We start from the raw sequence: 14,275 nt of genomic DNA on the forward strand, positions 1-14,275 counted from the left end.
GGCTGATCTCTTGGGATTGGAAAGACCCTGTATCTGATTAAACTGGTTTTCAATAACCCCTCATCATACAGTCCAGTGTCTGGCTGGTGAGCCACGTGCCTTAGGACACTGCATTTTGGGCTTCTTGTTACCCAGTGTGGTGAGACAGAAGTTTACTTTTGTTACTGGTTTGGTATAATCCAATGATAGAATAACCACGGTTTGGGGTGAGTCTGCCCTAGTTGTCAGCAAAAAAACAACAAGGAGTCCTTGGGGCACCTTGGAGACTAACAAATTTATTAGGGAATATATTTGCCCAAATAAGTTTGTTAGTCCCTAAGGTGCCCCAAGGACTCCTCGTTGTTTTTGCTGATACAGATTAACATGGCTACAGCTCTGAAATATTTCTCAGCAGTTTATCCTGAATTTGGCATCCTCAGCTGTGTCCCACTGAGGCACCATGACACATGGTCACACAGTTGACTGTTGATAGGTGTGTCATAAACAGAGTGTTAAGGGTTAATGTCTCTTATACCTGTAAAGGGTTACAAGCAGGAAACTGGACACCTGACCAGAAGACCAATCAGAAGACAAGATACTTTTAAATTCGGGTGGAGGGAAGTTTGGGTGTGAGTTCTTTGTTCTTTGTTCTTCTCTCGGAGGGTCTGAGAGAGACCAGACATTACTACAGGCTCTCTAAGTTTCTTTTCAAATAGAAGGTAAAAACCAGGCGGTTTAGGCTTTTTAATTGTTTTACTCTATTTGCAATTGTGGATCTGGCTGGTTAACTTTTATATGTGCAGTTGCTGGGAATATTTTGATTTGTATTGGTACTGGGGGGAAAGTCTCTCTCTGGTATCTGTAAGCTATAGGACCCTGTATATTTACATCTTGAAGTTACAGAGATAATTCTTTACTTTTTCTTTCTTTTATTAAAGATTTCTTTTTAGAGAACCTGATTGATTGTTTTTTCTCTGTTTCCCTTGTTTTATCCCAGGGGATTGGGATAGCTCACCAGGACGGGTGGGGGGACGGGAGGGGGAGAGATAAAATCTCTCTCTGCTTTCCTTGAATCTGTTTGCCTCTTTGTGAGAGGGAAGGGAGATGCTTCTCTGTATGGTGAATTAAGAGATTGGATCAGTATCTCTCAGAATAGCCCAGGGAGGGAAATTCTGGGAGGGGGAGAGGTGGGGGAATGGCTTATTTCTCCTCGTTTTAAGAACCCAAGGGATCTGGGTTCTTGGGGTCCCCAGGGAAGGTTTTCAGGGGACCAGAGGGTATCAGGCCCTGGAAAATTCCTGATTGGTGGCAGCATATCAGACCTAAGCTGGTAATTAAGCTTAGGGAAACTCATGCTAGTATCTCATTTTCTGAACTCTAAGGTTCAGATCTGAGAAAGAATGCTATGACAAGCTGCTTTACAGACTATTGCTTAGTACTCCCAGGAGGTATCCCCCTTTTACAGATAGGGAAACTGAGGCAACCGGAAGGGCTTAATCTCTCTCAGACAGGGCTCGTACAATCCATGCAGCAGCACAGAGTCCTGGTGCTCTCTTTCCACTGGTTTCTCTAGTGCAGGGGATCTCCCCTGATTTCAGTGGGGCTGCACCCACTTACACCAGCAGATGATTCGGCCCAAGGTATTTAACTAGAGATAAAGCATCACTAGAGATCAGGGAGCTGAGAGCAGAGAGGCCGACCTCTGACACGGATTCGCTGGATGACCTTGGGCACGGCCTCTCTATGCATTAAATGGAGATTATTCTTTATTATTTCTAGTATGCTGCTATCGAAAGACCCTAATCAGGGCTGTAGAGTCAAATGTCGCACTGATTTGGTTCCTTGCAGCACATCATTGGGCTCTATGCACTGTGTAGAGTTCCAGGCAGCGTGTGGTCCCTGGTAAACAAGCAAGACAGGGCTGAAGACTGACCTGTGTGGAAACCTCTATTTGTGGCTGTATTTTGTAGATGTTTCTTTAATAAATTAGAGGAGAGTGGAAAGGGAGTCCTTGAGGTCAGGCAGACCTCTGGGTGAAGGGAGTGGGAGCTAGGATTCTGATCCTTTCACTAGCCCGTTTCACCAGGGTTGTGTATAAGCCAGAAAAGTTCCCAACAAGAGTGGGACCGTTCCCCTGCTTACGTCTGTTCAAAGGACTCGCCTTACTTTTCTCTTCTAAGGTGAAACTTTTACCCTTCGAATGTTTCGCTCTTTTGCGATATGCAAGTCTCTTCAAATATTTGGAAAAGTGTGTAATAACCTGCTCTTTCTGCCTGACTGGTGCTATGTCTACACTACACACCTTACAGCTGTACCGCTGCAGCTGTGCCGCTGTAAGGTCTCCCGTGTAGACGATCTATGCCTATGGGAGAGAACTCTCCTGCCTGAATGATTAAACCACCCCACAATGAGCATTCTCCCACTCTCAGAGCACTGTGCACACCGGCGCTTCTGTTGGTCAGGAGGTGTTTTTTCACACCTCTGACTGACAAAAGTTTTACCGACAGAAGTGCTAGTGTAGACAAAGCCTGAGTTGCATGACAGTAATGACGCCCACTGCCTCAAGTCCTGTAACGCTTAAGAAGATTGCAACTTTCTGCTGGTCTCCTTTCTCACCGAACCAAGCTGCTTACATAGATCTACCTCAAAACTCTGCCTCAATCCCTTCTCGGAGTCTGCTGCATTACCGGAGAGTTTCAACTCCTTGGGGGCTTTCAACTGTTCCCTCTCCATGATGACTCCTTTGTTGTGCACCACAGCCGCTGTTCTCTGCCCTCTCCTCTGGTACCAGGGGTTGTGGCCTCTGAGAAGGGATGGTGATTAGCACTAAAGCAGTTACAAAAGCTAACGGAGAGTCACGCGCTCCCAGCTGTGTGTCTGCCAGCCAATGGCCCATTCTCACTAGCCCCAGTCTGGTTCCCCCAAACACGCGCTCTGATCTGAAAGGCCCAGGATACACTTCTCACAGCCTGGGCAGGGCTGTGCCTTTGGGCTGTCTCGCACCCACCCAGCAGCCTAAATAACCACCCAGTTAGTGCTGTTACTCCTTCATCTCCCCGCGTACTCCATGTTGGAGAAAAACTCAGTTCTCGCTTTTTGTTTGGGTGCAGCAAAATCAAATACTTTATTCTAACTCCAGCAATTGCAATAGAGGGAGGGAGTGCCCTAGGACACTGGGTCGCCCCAGTCCCGGACAGGTCTCTCAACAGGTAAACAACTACAGCAAGCATTTATACCTTTGTTACAGACAATAGCAAGCAATAATACAGACAATAATGAGCAACAGCTGCATTTTGTTTATACATAGGCTATCCTGCTATCTTATTTTCCTCACGTTGGGCGCCAGTCTACGTATTTAATTATCAGTGCAAGGTCGTGATAACTTCTCACACAGTTCTTTCCTACTCACCTCACACTAACCTGGCTTCTACAAATCTCACGTCATTAGGGTTACAGCTGGCCTAACTCTTGCTAACAGACTGACATGCATTAAGATCCCCTACAAATCCTTGTCAATTCTTTCCCTACTTCGACACTCATTTCTGGTTTGCTACACACAGTAACTTTGTCTTGTCTTAATTTGATTTCTAAGCTCCGTGGGGCAGCAGCTGTTTCTCCTTCGGTGTTTGCAAAGGGCCCAGCACAGGGGGCCCTGAAATGGAGCGGGGCCTCTGGAGGTTTCCACAACACAAATAACAATCATAAATTATAAACTCTGTAATGCAACCAAACCAGGGCCCAGTCCCCCTTTGCCTTTAGCTACAGATGAAGGTCAAACCACGCTGGCCAGCTACAGAGTGTTAGTAACTTGTACACAGGTGGACATGGTGCTCCTGCTGGGCTCGGAGAGTAGAATTCATTCAGTCTCATTCCAAGGCTTAAAAACCCAGGTGCTCCGCACTGGAGAAATACCTCGACAGACCAGATGAGCAGGTAGAGATTCAGGTGTGAGAATCCAAGCACCTTCCAGCCGGGACACTCCTGGAAAGTCTGACTCAGCCTGGGACATTCGATTTCAATTCCATCTGGGAGACACTGGGAGGAAATGAACCAAGAGGAAGAGAACGAATCCAATGCAAACACTAATCCAGTCTCTATCATGCCTATAGGGCCCCTTTGTATCACAGCAGCTGCTGGGGGTGGAAGGCAAGGCCTCTGTCCCCAGGACAGGCCCCTGGCAGCTCTCTGTCCACAGGAGTATTCTGTTGGTGTTGCTTTTCCTAAGGCCTTGGCTACACTGGAGAGTTGCAGTGCTGGTGGTGGCTGATGGTATCTCCCTGGCTACAGCGCTGCATGTACTCCACCTCTGCCTGGGGAATAACGACTGCAGCGCTGGTGATTCAGAACTGCTCCGCCAGTGTGGCCACCAGAACCCTGTTATTGGCCTCCAGACCTATTCGAAGGTATCCCAGAATGCCTGCTCAGCCACTCTGCTCATCAGTTCGAACTCTACTGCCCTGGCCTCAGGTGACCCGCCCTTTAAATGCCCCGGGAATTTTAAAAATCCCCTTCCTGTTTGCTCAGCCAGGTGTGGAGTGCAATCAGTGAATCTTTCCAGGTGACCATGCCTCCACGCGCCAAACGAGCCCCAGCATGGAGCAATGGCGAGTTGCTGGATCTCATGAGTGTTTGTGGGAAGGAAGCTGTGCAGTCACAGCTGCGCTCCAGCCGTAGGAATTAAGATACCTATGGGCAGATATCAAGGGCCAGGTCATAAACAGATAGTTAGGGGTTAATGTCTCTTTTACCTGTAAAGGGTTAACAAACAGTGACCTGCAACACCTGACCAGAGGACCAATCAGGAAACAAGTTACTTTCAAATCTCCGTGGAAGGAAGCCTTTGTTTGTGTTTTTTGGGTTTTGCTTTGTTCTCTCTGGGCTCTGAGAGTGACCACACGTACCTACAGGCTCTCTAATCTTCTATTCCAATGTTGTAAGTATAAAGGTAGAAAGGTGGTATAGTCTTTTTATTTGTTTTCCTTTATGTGCAAATGTGTGTTTGGCTGGAAGTATTTTAAATTGTATTTCTATTGGAGGAGGCTATTTCTCCAATTTCTTAAGCTGACAGACCCTGTAACTTTTTACCATCTAAAGTGCAGAGATAGACCTTTTACTTTTTTTTTATTATTATTTTTCTTTTTCTCTGCTAGCTGCTTGTAAGCAGAGAGAAGGGGGTTTTAAAACTACAGCCATAGAATTTTTTTTTCCTTGCTCCCTTCTGGTTGTGCAGAGATTTCCTAAGGGCACACACATTAAGGTTTAACAAGGGTCTTTTGTTAAACAATAGGATTCCAGCTGTGAGTCAGCTACACCAGCAGAACACAAATGCATATCAAAAGGTTTTCTTTTGCTTTAATTTGAATGCAAAAGATTAGGTAGAAGAAGTTTTAAAAAGACTCTGTTGCTTAGCAACAGAAAGCAGCAGAGGAACAGCAGTTCAGGCAGTAAAACACCAGAGGGCGCCCCAACACAAGAAAGCAGGAACCATGACTACCAAGGACCTGAAACAGGAACTGGCAAGATTGGCTGCAGAGGAACACCTCAGAGACGCCGACCACAAGCGAGACATGGAAAGAAAACAAAAAGAAATAGAAATAAGAGAAAAAGGGGTGGACCTGAGAGAAAGAGAAGAAAAAATCAGAGAGGAAGCCTACAAAAGAGAACAAGCAACCAAAGAGGAAACCTACAAAAGAGAACAAGCAGCCAAAGAGGAAACCTACAAAAGAGAACAAGCAGCCAAAGAGGAAGCCTACAAAAGAGAACAAGAAGCAAAAGATGCAGACCACCGAAGACAGATGGAACTCCAATGGGAGGCCCACCAGCAGGCCATGGAATTAGCAAAAACTAAACAGAATGACACAGCCAATCCTACCAACCCTTCGCCAGTTATTGTTCCCCATCCCAAAAAATTTCCCACCTACAAGGCAGGTGATGACACTGAGGCCTTCTTAGAAAATTTTGAAAGGACCTGCCATGGATTCAACATCTCTGAAAACCAGTACATGATAGAGCTGAGGCCACTGCTCAGTGGACAGTTAGCAGAGGTGGCGGCTGAAATGCCTATGGAGAACATGAACTCTTATACACTTTTTCAAACCAAGGCCAGATACAGAATGGGGATAATACCTGAGCATGCCCGTCGGCTGTTCAGAGCCCTAAAATGGAAACCAGATGTGTCATTTCCCCAACACACCTACCACATTGCAAAGAATTATGAGGTCTGGATATCAGGAACCCAGGTTAACAATATGGATGAGCTGCACCTCCTGATACAAATGGAGCAGTTCTTAGATGGTGTTCCTGAGGAAATAGAGAGGTACATCCTAGATGGGAAACCCAAAACGGTAATCGAGGTGGGGGAGATTGGAGCCAGATGGATGGAAGTGGCAGAAAAGAAAAAAGCTACTGTCAAGGGGAGCGAATACCCCAGGGGGCACACCGACAATAAACCCTATAACCAAGGGCAGCCCAAGACCCCACCTACAACCCAAGGGAAGCCACAGATGCCCTATTCTCCCACCTCAGCAGTCTCCAGTAACCCACCTTGGCCCAGTGACCAGTCAGCTGGGCGATGCTTTAAATGTAATGAACTGGGACATATAAAGGCCAACTGCCCAAAGAACCCCAACCGAGTGCAGTTCATTACACCACCATCACACCAAAGATCCCCAGGCCCAGATGCCTCTCAAATACCCTCGGAGCGAAGGGAAATTTTGAGAGTGGGAGGAAAGAAGGTTACCGCGTGGAGAGACACGGGGGCACAAGTGTCAGCTATCCACCAATCCTTCGTGGACCCCAAATTCATCAACCCAAAGGCCCAAGTGACAATTTACCCCTTCATGTCACAAGCTGTAGACTTGCCTACAGCTAAACTACCTGTCCAATAAAAAGGCTGGTCAGGAATGTGGACTTTTGCAGTCTATGACAATTATTCCATCCCCATGCTACTGGGGGAAGATTTGGCCAACCAGGTAAAGCAGGCCAAGAGGGTGGGAATGGTTACACGCAGCCAAACCAGGCAAGCTTCCCGACCCATCCCTGTTCCTGAGCCGTCCACAGGGAACCCGTCTGTGTTACCAGAGACCCAGACCGAGGTAGTGGACCTGAATCCCCTACCAATGACTGAAACAGCCACAGTTCCTCCAGTCCCAGACCAGGAACTGGAAAAGCAACCAGCACCAGAACCATTGCCAGCACTGACACTGGCGCTTGCAAACTCATCTTCAACCCCAATGCCAGAGGGCGCCAGCGAGCCTGAACTGGCTGAAGCAGCAGACAACCACACCCAAGAGGCTCAGCCAGAGCCTGAAATACCCCCTGGTGCACCAGTGGAGAGTGGCTCACCAGCAACGGAAACAACCCCATCACCTACATCGCTTCCAGAGGGACCAAGCCCAAGTCCACAGTCTAAGGAAGAACTGGTGTCTCCAGCTTCAAGGGAACAGTTCCAGACTGAGCAGGAAGCAGATGACAGCCTTCAGAAAGCTTGGGCGGTGGCACGGAGCACCCCAGCACCTCTCAGCTCTTCTAATCGATCCCGGTTTGTTGTAGAACAAGGACTTTTATACAAGGAGACTCTTTCTGGTGGACACCAGGAAGACTGGCATCCGCAAAAACAGTTAGTGGTTCCAGCTAAGTACCGGGAAAAGCTCTGAAGCTTAGCCCATGATCATCCTAGTGGCCATGCTGGGGTGAACATAACCAAAGACCGGTTGGAGAAGTCCTTCCACTGGGAGGGGATGGGCAAGGACGTTGCCAAGTATGTCCGGTCTTGTGAGGTATGCCAAAGAGTGGGAAAACCCCAAGACCAGGTCAAGGCCCCTCTCCAGCCACTCCCCATAATTGAGGTCCCATTTCAGCGAGTAGCTGTGGATATTCTGAGTCCTTTCCCAAAAAAGACCCCCAGAGGAAAGCAGTACATACTGACTTTCGTGGACTTTGCTACCCGATGGCCGGAAGCAGTAGCTCTAGGCAACACCAGGGCTAACGCTGTGTGCCAGGCCCTAACAGACATTTTTGCCAGAGTAGGTTGGCCCTCAGACATCCTTACAGATTCAGGATCTAATTTCCTGGCAGGAACCATGAAAGAACTGTGGGAAACTCATGGGGTGAATAACTTGGTTGCCCCCCCTTACCACCATCAAACCAATGGCCTGGTGGAAAGGTTTAATGGAACTTTGGGGGCCATGATACGTAAATTCGTCAACGAACACTCCAATAATTGGGACCTAGTGTTGCAGCAGTTGCTTTTTGCCTACAGGGCTGTACTACATCCCAGTTTAGGGTTTTCACCATTTGAACTTGTGTATGGCCGCAAGGTTAAGGGGCCATTACAGTTGGTGAAGCAGCAATGGGAGGGGTTTACGCCTTCTCCAGGAACTAACATTCTAGACTTTGTAAGCAACCTACAAAACACCCTCCGACACTCTTTAGTCCTTGCTAAAGAAAACCTAAAGGATGCTCAGGAAGAGCAAAAGGCCTGGTATGACAGACATACCAGAGAACGTTCTTTCAAGGTAGGAGACCAGGTTATGGTCTTGAAGGCGCAACAGGCCCATAAGATGGAAGCATCATGGGAAGGGCCATTCACTGTCCAAGAGCTCCTGGGTACTGTTAATTACCTCATAGCATTTCCCAATTCCCCTCTAAAGGCCAGAGTGTCCCATGTTAATTCTCTCAAGCCCTTTTATTCCAGAAACTTACAGGTTTGTCAGTTTACAGTCCAGGGAGGAGATGACGCTGAGTGGCCTGAAGGTGTCTACTAAGAAGGAAAAAGTGACGGTGGCGTGGAAGAGGTGAACCTCTCCACATCCCTGGAACATCTGCAGCGGCAACAAATCAAGGAGCTGTGCACTAGCTTCGCCCCATTGTTCTCAGGCACCCCAGGACGGACTGAACAGGCATACCACTCCATTGACACAGGTAATGCTCACCCAATTAGAACCCCATTCTACCGGGTGTCTCCTCATGCCCAAGCTGCTATAGAACGGGAGATCCAGAACATGCTACAGATGGGTATAATCCACTCATCTACCAGTGCATGGGCATCTCCAGTGGTTCTGGTACCCAAACCAGATGGGGAAATACGCTTTTGCCTGGACTACCGTAAGCTAAATGCGATAACTCATCCAGACAACTATCCAATGCCATGCACCGATGAGCTATTGGAGAAGTTGGGACGTGCCCAATTCATCTCTACAATAGACTTAACCAAGGGGTACTGGCAAGTACCGCTAGATGAACCTGCCAAAGAAAGGTCAGCATTCATCACCCATGCAGGGGTGTATGAATTTAATGTGCTTCCCTTTGGACTGCGAAATGCACCCGTCACCTTCCAAAGGCTGGTAGATGGTCTACTAGCAGGATTGGGAGAATATGCAGTTGCCTACCTCGATGATGTGGCCATTTTTTCAGATTCATGGCCCGAACACCTAGAATACCTGGAAAAAGTCTTTGAGCACATCAGGCAGGCAGAACTAACTGTTAAGGCCAAAAAGTGTCAAATAGGCCAAAACAGAGTGACTTACCTGGGACACCAGGTGGGTCGAGGAACCATAAACCCCCTACAGGCCAAGGTGGATGCTATCCAAAAGTGGTCTGTCCCAAAGTCCAAGAAACAGGTCCAATCCTTCTTAGGCTTGGCCGGGTATTACAGGCGATTTGTATCACACTACAGCCAAATCGCTGCCCCACTGACCGACCTGACCAAAAAGACCCAGCCGAATGCAGTCAAGTGGACTAATGAGTGTCAGAAGGCCTTTACCCAGCTTAAGGCGATGCTCATGTCTGACCCTGTGCTAAGGGCCCCAGATTTTGACAAACCATTCCTAGTAACCACAGATGCATCTGAGCGTGGTATAGGAACAGTTCTCATGCAGGAGGGACTGGATCACAACTTCCATCCTGTTGTGTTTCTCAGCAAGAAACTGTCTGAGAGGGAAAGTCGCTGATCAGTCAGTGAGAAGGAATGCTACGCCATTGTGTACGCCCTGGAAAAGCTACGCCCATATGTTTGGGGACGGCCGTTCCAGCTACAAACTGACCATGCTGCGCTAAAGTGGCTTCATACTGCCAAGGGGAACAACAAAAAACTGCTTTGATGGAGTTTAACTCTCCAAGATTTTGATTTTGAAATTCAACACATTTCAGGAGCTTCTAACAAAGTAGTTGATGCACTCTCCCATGAGAGTTTCCCAGAATCCACTGGTTAAAATTTGTCCTTGAAATGTAAAAAGTCTTGTAGTTTACATATTTTAGTAGTATCTGTAAAGGTGCATGTGTTGTATTAATCTGTTTATTCTAAAGTTATAGGAGGAAATTACCGCCAGTTTTGCTTTTAATAAATAGAAAGAAAAAGTAAAAGGTCTATCTTTGCACTTTAGATGGTAAAAAGTTACAGGGTCTGTCAGCTTAAGAAATTGGAGAAATAGCCTCCTCCAATAGAAATACAATTTAAAATACTTCCAGCAAAACACACATTTGCACATAAAGGAAAACAAATAAAAAGACTATACCGCCTTTCTACCTTTATACTTACAACATTGGAATAGAAGATTAGAGAGCCTGTAGGTACATATGGTCACTCTCAGAGCCCAGAGAGAACAAAGCAAAACCCAAAAAACACAAACAAAGGCTTCCCTCCACCGAGATTTGAAAGTATCTTGTTTCCTGATTGGTCCTCTGGTCAGGTGTTGCAGGTCACTGTTTGTTAACCCTTTACAAGTAAAAGAGACATTAACCCTTAACTATCTGTTTATGACAGGCCATGCTGGAAAGGGGCCATGACTGGGACACACTGCAGTGCAGGGTTAAAATGAAGGAGCTGCGGGGTGCCTATTGCAAAGCCCGCTAGGGAAACCGCCGCTCCGGTGCTGCCCCCACGACCAGCCTTTTTAACAAGGAGCTGGATGTGATACTTGGGGGTGACCCCCACCGCCAATCCGAGGACCACGATGGACACTTCAGAGCAGGGGGGGAGGTGGAGGTGGAGGAGGAGTGGGGGAGGAGGAAACTGAGAGTGATGGTACTGGGGTGGGGGGAGACACCCTGGAGTCCCAGGAGGCATGCAGCCAGGAGCTCTTCTCAAGCCAGGAGGAAGGTAGCCAGTCGCAGCAGCTGGTACTTGGTGAAGGACAAGCAGAGGAGCGGGTTCCCGGTAAGCGGCTTTTATTTTCAGGATGGAAATGTTTTGGGAGAGAAGGGAGGGTTAAGGCTGCATGCATGCATGCCTAGAAGTGGAATAGCCCATTGATGTGGTCTATCATGTCGCGGTATTTGGTCTCGGTAATCTCTTCAAAAGTTTCAGCCAGAGCGTGGGCAATGCGCTTTCGCAAGTTTATTGGGAGAGCCACTGTGGTCCTTGTCCCAGTCAGGCTAACGCGTCCATGCCACTGTGCCACGAGGGGTGGGGGGACCATTGCTGCACACAAGCAAGCTGCATAGGGGCCAGGGCGGAATCCACATTGCTGTAGAAGACCCTCCCGCTCTTCCCAGGTGACCCGCAGCAGCGAGATATCTTCCAGGATTAACATCTGTGGAAAATATTGAGAGAGTGTTCAGTGTAGGTGCCCCCTGCAGCTGTTTGCTTTCCCCAACGCACAGAAACCCCTGCACAGCCCTGAAGCAATCATTCCCTCTTCCCAGGTGACCCGCAGCAGCGAGATATCTTCCAGGATTAACATCTGTGGAAAATATTGAGAGAGTGTTCAGTGTAGGTGCCCCCTGCAGCTGTTTGCTTTCCCCAACGCACAGTAATCCCTGCACAGCCCTGAAGCAATCCGTCCCCCTTACTCATCATTTCGGGGCTCCTGTGGGTTATGTGCTCTCTCTTTGGTATGGGAAAATTATGCTAAAGTGAAGACTGTAAACTCCTTCACTGTGTGGGAATAACTGTCTGAGATATAAACAATGCTGCCTCTGTTAACTGTTGCCTTTTTTGCCTTTCCACAAGCGATCTTGATTTCTCAGCTGGCCGTGTTATCAACAGCTCAAAGACTCCAAAAACTCGGGAAGAAGCCGCGAAAAAGCAAAGATGACCTGCTGCAAGCAGTTATGGATCACTCTGCCAGAGAGAATCAAAAACTGCAGGACTGGAGGGAAAGGGAAAGCAGGATCCGCCAGAGAAATGCAGTGGCCAGGAAGAAAAGCACAAAGCAGCTGATAAGCAACCTGGCGAACAGGAGCTGCTAACAGGGAGTTTTGCAAGGGAGTTTGGAAGGGGAGTAGGAAGGGAGGAGGGGTCCCTTGTCGGTCTCATCTGTGACCCATTGGTCCCCTGAACTCATAACCTGAGCCACATCAAAAACCTTTCTGTTTACAGCAAAGAGGAGTGGACAGAGAGCTGTAGACGGGAATTTGAGAGTTTGACAGAGGGAGGCTTACAATGGTGAGGAGGACCCGCAACACCTGTGCCAGCACTGCTTCTGTCTCCTCCACCTGGGCCTGTAGCCAGACAGAGCACCAAAGCATGGATGCTTTTACCCAGATTCTGGTGTGGGCTTGCAAAGACTGTAATTTGCAATTTCCACTTACTGATATCCAGGCTGGGGGTGGCATCCAATGTGAAAGGTGCCTACTGGTGGAATCTCTCAGGCAGCAGGTGGGAGAGCTACAGGAGGAGGTGGCCAGGCTGAGGAACATCCATGTCCATGAGCAATTCCTGGACAGTATCCATGTGGAGATAGCTGATGGTGCTGTCCCAGTTGACAGGACTACTGACACTCCAGTGGAAGAGGAGATGCCTCAGGGTGTACCTGACACACCAGTGGAGGAGGAGGCTCAGGGTGGACACAGCCAGCTGATTACTTCTAGCAGCGGGCAGTGCTCCACCGCTGCTGCGAACCCTCCTGTTGTGGTAAAAGATACAGGAGAGAAGAAATCACCCCCAACAGTTAAGGGGGTGAAGCCTCGTACCCCTAAGGCTGGGAGGTCTGCTGCCACCACTGATAAGAAACGTAGGGTAGTGGTGGTTGGAGACTCTCTGCTGAGGGGGACGGAGACACCCATCTGTCGCCCTGACCGTTCATCCCGGGAGGTATGCTGCCTGCCAGGGGCCCGTATCCGAGATGTTACAGAGGCTTTGTCGAGGATTATCCGGCCTTCTGACTACTATCCCATGCTACTCATCCATGTGGGCACAAATGATACTGCGAGGTGTGACGCTGAGCAGATCAAGAGTGACTACAGGGCTCTGGGAGTACGGGTTAAGGAGTTTGGAGCGCAGGTGGTATTCTCTTCGATTCTTCCTGTTGAAGGTAGGGGTCCGGGCAGAGACAGATGCATCGTGGAGGTGAATGCCTGGCTGCGAAGATGGTGTCGCCAGGAGGGCTTTGGCTTCCTCGACCACGGGATGCTACTTGAGGAAGGACTGCTAGGAACAGATGGCGTTCACCTTTCGAAGAGGGGAAAGGCCTTATTTGCGCACAGACTGGCTAACCTGGTAAGGAGGGCTTTAAACTAGGTTCGACGGGGACAGGTGAGCAAAGCCCACAGGTAAGTGGGGAACAAGACCTGGGAGATGGGTTGGAAACAGGAGGGAGCACGGGCTATAATGGCAGAGAGGAAGGAGGGTCAGGGCAAAGCTCGGAGGCAAAATCAAACCAGTATCTTAGATGCCTTTATACAAATGCAAGAAGTATGGGTAATAAGCAGGAAGAACTGGAAGTGCTAATAAATAAATACAACTATGACATTATTGGCATTACTGAAACTTGGTGGGATAATACACACGACTGGAATGTTGGTGTGGATGGGTATAGTTTGCTCAGGAAGGATAGACAGGGGAAAAAGGGAGGAGGTGTTGCCTTATATATTAAAAATGTACACACTTGGACTGAGGTGGAGATGGACATAGGAGACGGAAGGGTGGAGAGTCTCTGGGTTAGGCTAAAAGAGGTAAAAAACACAGGTGATGTCGTGCTGGGAGTCTACTACAGGCCACCTAATCAGGCGGAAGAGGTGGATGAGGCTTTTTTCAAACAACTAACAAAATCATCCAAAGCCCAAGATTTGGTGGTGATGGGGGACTTCAACTATCCAGATATATGTTGGGACAATAACACCGCGGGGCACAGACTATCCAATAAGTTCCTGGACTGCATTGCAGACAACTTTTTGTTTCAGAAAGTTGAAAAAGCTACTGGGGGGGAAGCTGTTCTAGACTTGATTTTAACAAATAGGGAGGAACTTGTTGAGAATTTGAAAGTAGAAGGAAGCTTGGGTGAAAGTGATCATGAAATCATAGAATTTGCAATTCTAAGGAAGGGTAGAAGGGAGTACAGCAGAATAGAGACAATGG

The sequence above is a fragment of the Gopherus flavomarginatus genome, chromosome 1 (genome assembly GCF_025201925.1).
Source record: "Gopherus flavomarginatus isolate rGopFla2 chromosome 1, rGopFla2.mat.asm, whole genome shotgun sequence".
Lineage (NCBI taxonomy): Eukaryota > Metazoa > Chordata > Testudines > Testudinidae > Gopherus > Gopherus flavomarginatus.